An 8133-nucleotide genomic window follows, 5' to 3' on the forward strand; every position below is an offset into this window, starting at 1 on the left:
GAGAAAATAATACTTGTTTCCCCCTCACAGTGACCATATCAGGTGCCTCCTCTTCGGGCAGCCTCCTCGTCTAGTATAGGAATTCTCCCACCCAGTTCAAGTTCAGCTCACGGTCATCAGTGGCGAAAAGCAACCACCGAAGTTTTTCCAGTCATTTCTTCACAAATGGGGGCAGAACCACTTTGTCCTGATGTAGAGAAATGTTCCTTTCTGGGTGCAAAATGATGGTGGGTTCAGCGAGCTCTGGTTCTTCGCCGCGATTGGCTACAGGGGTCACTTTAAATGAAAGCTTAGTCATTTTGTTCATAAAGGAAGTTATGGCACAAATGCAGGAGGGATAAAAGGGTTCTGAGTAGAATGGAAGTAGTAGAACTTGAAGAAATCAGAGACCGAGTTTAAATAGACTATGGGTGCGAAAATGAAAGGTTTTTGGGACGTGGAGGTTAAGGAGAGGAGGTTGAAGAGGTAGTGGAATGGGGACGTTACAGGTTAAGATATGGGATAGAGGAAAAAGGAAAGGGTGCAGTTGTCTTAATGGTTGAGGAGACGGTTGCTTTTTTCTGCGCGCGTTTCCAAGAATTGCAATCAATGCAAATTGGATATGGCTGCGTATCTTTTTAAGTGACTCAGCATGGACAGGTTTCCCAGTCACTCTTATCTCCTAACCCAGGGAACGTTCCCTTTGTCTTTTCCTAACTAATAAATAAATAACTAACTGAAATAAATAATAAGAAAACATGCAATAGTGAGTACCAAGTAAGGAAAATGGGACGTACTAACCTATCACCTATTATTTAATAAATCTAAATGAACATAAACAAAACATATAATTATATATATATATATATATATATATATATATTATTTTTTTTATTTTGGAATTGTGTGGTCAGGGACTACCCCAAAACTACTTTCCTGGAACGGAACGTACTTTATTTGGACTTTTTGGAGAGGAACATCATATGTTCCCTCCTTTTTGGGAGCTATGTGGTTATGGATAACCACCCCAAAACTTTGCTCTTTGTCAGAGAGCAAACGTATCTATTGGGTTGCCTCCCAGTCAACGCTTAGTTTAATGTCTTTAGCTAGACATGGCACTTACCTCTCAAGGGATTTCAGAATTGGTTGAGGGGACCTCAGTGTCCCCTGGTAGTGATCCTGGTGTTCTGGTTTGAAGATTGGCAGCAATCTGTCCCATATGGGACTCAATGTTCCTGACCACTGCATCATTCCTGGTGACATATTCCTTGACATAATTTTCCAGGGTGTTGATGCATTGGTCATCTCTGTGGAACGAAACGTAGTTGTTTCTTCTTTGTCAAACGTTCCACTGCTGCTACCTTACTGATACTGCTGCTGATTGTTGTTGAATGGTCTCTGGTTAATGGGTGGCCTCCATTGGGTGTTGTGGTTCTGATTCTTAATGATAGTTCCTCTAAGGCTTGAATGTGTATTTCGTCCTGCTTGTTGATTGTCTCTGGTGAAGTTCCTATTACCAAACTTTTCTGCATAACACACCAATGCAGTGGATGGGCAGTCTGTTGAGTCATGAAGGTCACCACAGGCTGAGCATGGTTTTGTTTCAGTTGCTGTGAGTTGTAAGACTTCTATCCTTGGTGCTGCTTGGTCAGCTTTCAGGTTCTTCACTTCATTCATGAGTGATTCCAGCTGGGCTTCCATGGCTGTTTGTTTATCCAGTTCTAGCATGCCTGGCTTCCTCACTGGGCTCACTCTGTCTATTGGCCATTAGAGACATCTTTCAGCAGTCCCTTCTATGATTTCGTATCTTGATTCAAGTGTTCCTGTAAAGAAAAATCCTCCTGCAGCAAAATCTAGGTGAGATTGAGAAGTATGGTCAAGTCCTTTATAGAAAGATTATAGCACTCCCCAACTCTCTACCCCATGGTTTGGACATTTTCTTATGATGTCCTTGTAACTCTCCCATACTTCATAGAGATTTTCTCCATGAAACATTCTGAAGTTAGAGATTTCAGCTCTAACATCAGCTTGTCGAGACATTGGGAGAAACCTCTCTATGAAATTGTTAGAGAGTTCTTCCCATGTGTGGATTGATCCAGGGGTGAGAGTTTTCATCCATGTTTTAGCTTTTAAACCCAAGGAGTGAGGGAACAACCTCATTCTCATGCTCTCCTCTGTTACACCCTCGGCTTTAAAATTATCACAAATATCTTGGAATGTTGTGAGGTGTGTGTAAGGATCTTCTGCAGGGAGTCCATTGAAGACCCCTGCTTCCCTAATCATGTGGAACATGTTAGGTTTTAGTTCAAAATTTGGTGCTACATGGGGAAGGATTACTCCCCTATCTGGTCTGTTCCTGAAAGGAGCAGCCAAAGTTCAGAAGTTCTGTTCAAAGGGAACCTCTTCATTATTCTTATTGTGATCAGCCATGTTTTCAGGAAATCTTTCCCTGAGGTTCCTTCTTCTCCTATGGAGTGTGCGTTCTGGCTCACGATCAAAGAGAAACTCAGGTACTTCAATGGAGTGGTTAGAGTCTGTTTCAAACTCTTCACTCATAAACCAATAGCACAAGGCATATATATGCACAGTAGATTCAGTGATAAAGAAAAAAAATAAAATAAAAGTAAAGTCAGATATACAGTATATGTGTTAGAAAACAATGATAAGAACAACAATTATTGTTTCTATCCCCGACAACGTCACCAAAAACTTGTTGGGTGGTTTGCTGATGGTGGAACACTATAAGTTCTGATAGGGAAGTTCTTCTGTTCTTGCAGAACACAGATTCGTCCCTTAGTTCCAACCCAAGTGTGCAAGTGCACGCATGAAGTAATAATGGGAGTATTAATGCCCAAATTATCGTTCCCACGAGGATAGAGTGGTAATTATTGTTTTATCACTGTTTATAAAGAGTGAAAATGAGAAGAAAAGTTAGTAAATGAACTGTCTGGTCAAACGTTCCCTACTATCTTGACAACGTTTCTCAGGAACAGTAGATTCAACCTGATGGCAAACAGTTGCTCGCTGCGTTATGTATGTGATCCTTCCTGTTTAGAAGAAGGTGAGATAACAATCATTGGAGTTTTTATAAGTACTAAATAAAATAAAATAAAATTACTAAAACAGAAATAACTATAATCAAGAGACAACAGGGTGGTTGTTAAAACAGTTTAACAGAAGGAACAGATTCACTGCTTCACTCTTAAAGGGGCTGTTTTCTCTGCTCAAGACTTAGTACCTTTTAGCTTTGTCCCAGTTTCTTTGCCTGCCAACTCTGATTCCTCAGCTCATGGTCTAGATGGCTCACAAGTTTCCATATTCCTATGGCTCCCTTGACTCCAACAGGTACTTAGTTCAGAACCTTAAAATGGACGAGTTGGCCCCTTATTCCTAAGGTGACCAGTAGCGTTTTTGCCATGACATCTACCTTCCCTCAATGGCTAAGCTGTCTGAAATCCCTTCCTTATGGAAATTCCTTTCTCAGTATGTACCCAATTTCCGTTGGCGCACAATGAATATAGCTTACTCAACCAAGGAAATCCAAAAAGCTTCGGTCAAGAGTTTTGAAAACAGTTCTTTAAGAATTTCATAGTTTACCCGTTCTACAGATAGTTCAGCTCATGGCTGATAGTTTAACATAATTATTCTCAACTGAGATCATATAGACCCGAGATTCAGTCAAGAGATAACGATTGGAAAAAAGAGAAAAACACTTATATTAATTTAAAAGACAGTTTACAAAAAGAAACATAAAATGGAGAAAGATGGGTATTTGCTCGTGAAGAGTCTTGATGGTTGTTTACAGAGAAGGGAAGAGGGGTTGTTGCTTAACTATAATTACAACTGAAAATTAAACTAAGTTATTAACTACTACTAAGTGATCTAATCCTTTCGGACTGCAAACCCTCCAGGATTCGATGATGTTTTTGTGTGAGGGAAGTCCTATTTATAGCTGGAAGAAGAATGGCAAGACTGTAATTCCCTTGGAGCTAGTTGCTTGAATGAGGGGACGGGGCGGTGACAGCAGAGTGCGAAGCTTGCGTGAATTGCTGAATGGAACAGGGTTTGGTGATAATTAGCCGTTGTTTGCAGGTCTTCCCATGTTTTTCTTCTGTTTTCAGCCAATGAGAACTCCTGATTCCCTGCTCTTCACGTTTCCAGCTGCTCAGTTGGTGCACCGCCTTGCTTTTTAGAAGTCTTTAACTCTATGTTGCCTGCAAAGTGTACAGAAGCATTAAATGAATAATGGAGGTGCACTAAATGCGTCTCCGTCCGTTCCCCCACTGTGTTTTTGTCACAAATGTGTAAAACAAGTGATTTTCATACTGAAGTTGCTCATCAGATTAGGGAACATATGGTATTTTTCCCTCAAAATGGGCTTAGATGGGAACGAATTTACGTCCCATCAGTATCAAAGCAATGGTTCGAGGGAAAATCCTGTATGTATTGTAATAGCTAGGATGTTTGGTTGCGTCTATCTTGTGTGTTTACTCTGTCGAATTTTATTATGATAATGCATACGTAATCACACTGTGTGGGCCTGATCTACTCATAAGGTGTGTAACTTGTGCAGAGTCATGGTAAGGTCCGGAAGAACACGAGAGACTTCTGAGGATCAACCCGATCCTATCCTGACTGCATTGGCTAAGATGCCGGAGGCTAGGTTAGCCGATCAGGAGGCCACTAGATTGGCCAACGCGGCTATGATCGACGCTGTTCGCGAGGCGAACCGAATAGCCGCAGAAGTGGTTCGTGAAGCGAACCGGAGGACCACTGAGGATGTCCTCGAGGCGAACAGGATGGCGAACATGGCGATGATGAGAGTCATGTTGGAGGAGATGGGGGCTGGTCCTGTTGTAGGTCAGTTTCCCCTGCCATCGCCGCCGCCGCCTCCACCTAGTGTTCAGGATGAGAGCCTGAGTCACATTGACAGTGCTACTCATGTCGCTGACACGATGGAGACCTTGGTAGGGCATGCTGAGGATCGTGATGTGATTGATCGCCGGCTGAATGCTTTCAGGAAGCATAAGCCACCTGTGTTTGATGGGTCTTTGGATCCTATTGCTGCAGCGAGATGGCTACAGGTGCTGGACAAGATATTTCGGGTCATGCAGTTTACAAACCCGCAGAAGCTGATGTTCTCGACTTACATGCTGGAGGGCGATGCCCATGAGTGGTGGACGAACACCTCTCGTGCTTATGAGATGCAGGGTCAGTTCAAGAAGACTGCTTCACAGCAAGGGAGTTTTGCTAGGCCTCCTTCCACTATGAGATGTGCGGGGTACGAAAAGGAACATGCTGGTCGTTGTGCTTCGATCCGTTGATCTATTTCCAGTGTGGCAAGGAGGGCCACTTCTCTAGAGACTATCCGTCGTCGACGGCGAGAGCTGCAGCTGTTCAGGCAGTTCCTTTGCAGATGGTTCCGATGGCTTCTACTTCAGCACCTGCGGTGCCACCTTCTGTTGGGCGTGTGTACACCTTGGATAGGCAGCAGTCGGACCGCGCTCCGAACCTTGTTAGAGGTACTGTGTCTATTGGTGGTTTTGCTATTGATCCATTGTTTGATTCCGGGGCTACGCATTCGTTTATTGCTACCCCGATTACTTTGGGGCTTTAGTTGCCCATGTCTGTGCTTTCTCCACCGTTGCGGGTGACTACCGCCACCGGAGAAATTTGTGATTCTACCACTGTACATCACGATGTAGCGTTTCAGTGGGATGACCGTGAGTTCTCGGCGGATCTGATAGGATTTCTAATGGCCAACTTGGAGATTATTCTGGGCATGGATTGGTTGTCTAGAAACTGTGCACTGATTGATTGTTGTGCAAAGCGCGTGGTGATGTCTCCGTGTGATTCCATAGCTAGTTCCTCGCCATATATTTCATTGCTGCAGGCTAGGAAGGCCTTGAGAGCAGGGGCATTTTGTTATGTCATGTTGGGAGGTTTGGTGAGTGGGACACAGGAGGTTATCACTGGCATTCCTGTGGTGGGGAAGTTCTTCGAGGTGTTTCCTGAGGAGATTCCTGAGTTTTCGCCACAGCGGGAGATAGAGTTCTCCATTGATTTGTTGCCTGGTGTGGGGCCGATTTCATTAGCTCCATATCGGATGTCGTCACCGGAGTTGGCTGAGCTGAAGAAGCATATTGAGGATCTTTTGGCGAAAGATTTCATTCGGCCGAGCGTGTCTCTATGGAGAGCACCGGTCATCTTTGTGAAGAAGAAAGACGAGACAATGCGATTGTGCACCGATTACAGGCAGTTGAACAAGGTGACGATCAAGAACAAGTATCCCCTTCCTCGGATTGATGATCTGTTGGATCAACTCAGGGGCGCTTGTGTGTATTCCAAGATTGATCTCCAGTCCAGATACCATCAGATTCGGGTGAAGCCGAAGGATGTCCCTAAGACCACATTTCGTTCGAGATTCGATCACTTTGAGTATTTGGTGATCCCGTTTGGACTCACCAATGCGCCGGCAGTGTTCATGGATTACATGAATAGGATTTTCCAGCCGTATCTGGATCAGTTTGGGATCGTCTTTATTGATGAAATTTTGATTTACTCCAAGACTGAGGAGGAGCATGCGGAGCATCTGAGGATTGTTCTGCAAGTGCTGAAGAAGAAAAAGCTTTATGCTAAGCCTTCTAAGTGTGAGTTTTGGCTCAAATTAGTCAAGTTTCTGGGGCATGTGATTTCAGCGGATGGAGTTGCAGTGGATCCCAACAAGATTGAGGCCGTGCTGGATTGGGAGAGGCCCAAGACAGTTACAGAGGTGAGGAGCTTCTTAGGTTTGGCAGGTTACTATCGGAGGTTCATCAAGGGTTTTTCCACGATGGTTCTCCCTTTGACTCGCCTTACCCGAAAGGAGACTCCATTTGTGTGGACTCACGAGTGTGAGGCGTGCTTTTAGGTGTTGAAAGAGATACTGACTACTTCACCTGTGTTGGTCCTTTCTGATCCTGAGGAGCAGTTTGAGCTTTAGTGTGATGCTTCTGGAAAGGGGCTGGGCTATGTGTTGATTCAGTCTGGTAGAGCTGTGGCTTTCGCTTCGAGGCAGTTGAAACCTCATGAAAAGAACTACCCGACTCATGATTTGGAGTTGGCTGCGATTGTGCTTGCTTTCAAGATTTGGAGGCATTACCTGTTCGGTATGCAGTTTGCGGTGTTCAGTGACCACAAGAGCTTGAAGTATCTGTTTGATCACAAAGAGTTGAACATGAGGCAGAGGAGATTGATGGAATTTCTGAAGGACTACGACTTTGAGTTGAAGTACCATCCTGGCAAGGCCAATGTGGTAGCTGATGCTTTGAGTCGAAAATTCGTGAGTCTATGGTAGTTGATGCAACCGGATGATGTGGAGGTTCAGGAGAACTTGAAAACTCCCGTCAGACCACTCAAGATTCTCGATCGTGGCGAGAAGCAGTTGAGGAGCAAAATCATTCCGATGGTCAAAGTACAATGGTCAGGAAGAACTCTTGAGGAGTGTACCTGGGAGCGAGAGGACGAGCTTCTTCGGCAGTATCCTGATTTCCGAGACAGGTATATTCTGATTTTGAGTACAGAATCCTAAAAAGGTGGGGTGGATGGAAGAACCTGCACCGTTAATTAAGGAAATTAAGCAGTTAATTATGAGTTTAATGAGATAATTCCATAATTGACCCTAATAATTATTATGAGGCTTTAATAATTATAGTTAGTGAGTAATAATGCTGAAAGTTGCTTTTCTGACGAAAAGTGTAGATACCGGTTCTGCTAGTCGGTATAAATGCGTACCGAAAAAGTATCCCGGAAAATTATAATAAGTGCATGATAATTACTAGAATAATATGTAGGACTTGTAAAACGAGTTTCAAGTTAAAATAATGAGAACTGGTGCCAGAAACTGGTATTGGCTATGAAAAGCACGTACCGGAAAGGTTCTCCGAAAAATATAAGAATCCTGAATTTGGGATTAAAATGCTAAGCGTGGAAATTAAAGTTAATACTGTGTGTTAGTGACTTAAACCGCCTATATATAGTGCTTGACACTAAAACCTAGGCTGATACTTAGCCATTTGGACGTGAGTGGCTGCTGGTGACTGCTGCTCTTTGCTTTCTCGACCATTTCTTGACCTTCCTTGTAGCTTTTCTTCACATTTCCTTCACCAATCATCC

General features: G+C 43.6%; 1 non-coding gene across 1 annotated transcript; it reads left to right on the top strand.

The window, feature by feature from the left end:
* Positions 1–1897: 1897 nt before the first annotated feature.
* LOC133284115 (small nucleolar RNA R71) lies at positions 1898–2004 on the top strand. The gene has a single exon (XR_009747864.1). It is a non-coding gene; the product is annotated as a small nucleolar RNA R71 (small nucleolar RNA).
* Positions 2005–8133: the final 6129 nt, after the last annotated feature.

This window comes from Gastrolobium bilobum, unplaced genomic scaffold (assembly GCF_033153095.1).
Source record: "Gastrolobium bilobum isolate Gb01-03AN ecotype WA unplaced genomic scaffold, APGP_CSIRO_Gbil_v1 utg4822, whole genome shotgun sequence".
Classification (NCBI taxonomy): Eukaryota; Viridiplantae; Streptophyta; class Magnoliopsida; order Fabales; family Fabaceae; genus Gastrolobium; species Gastrolobium bilobum.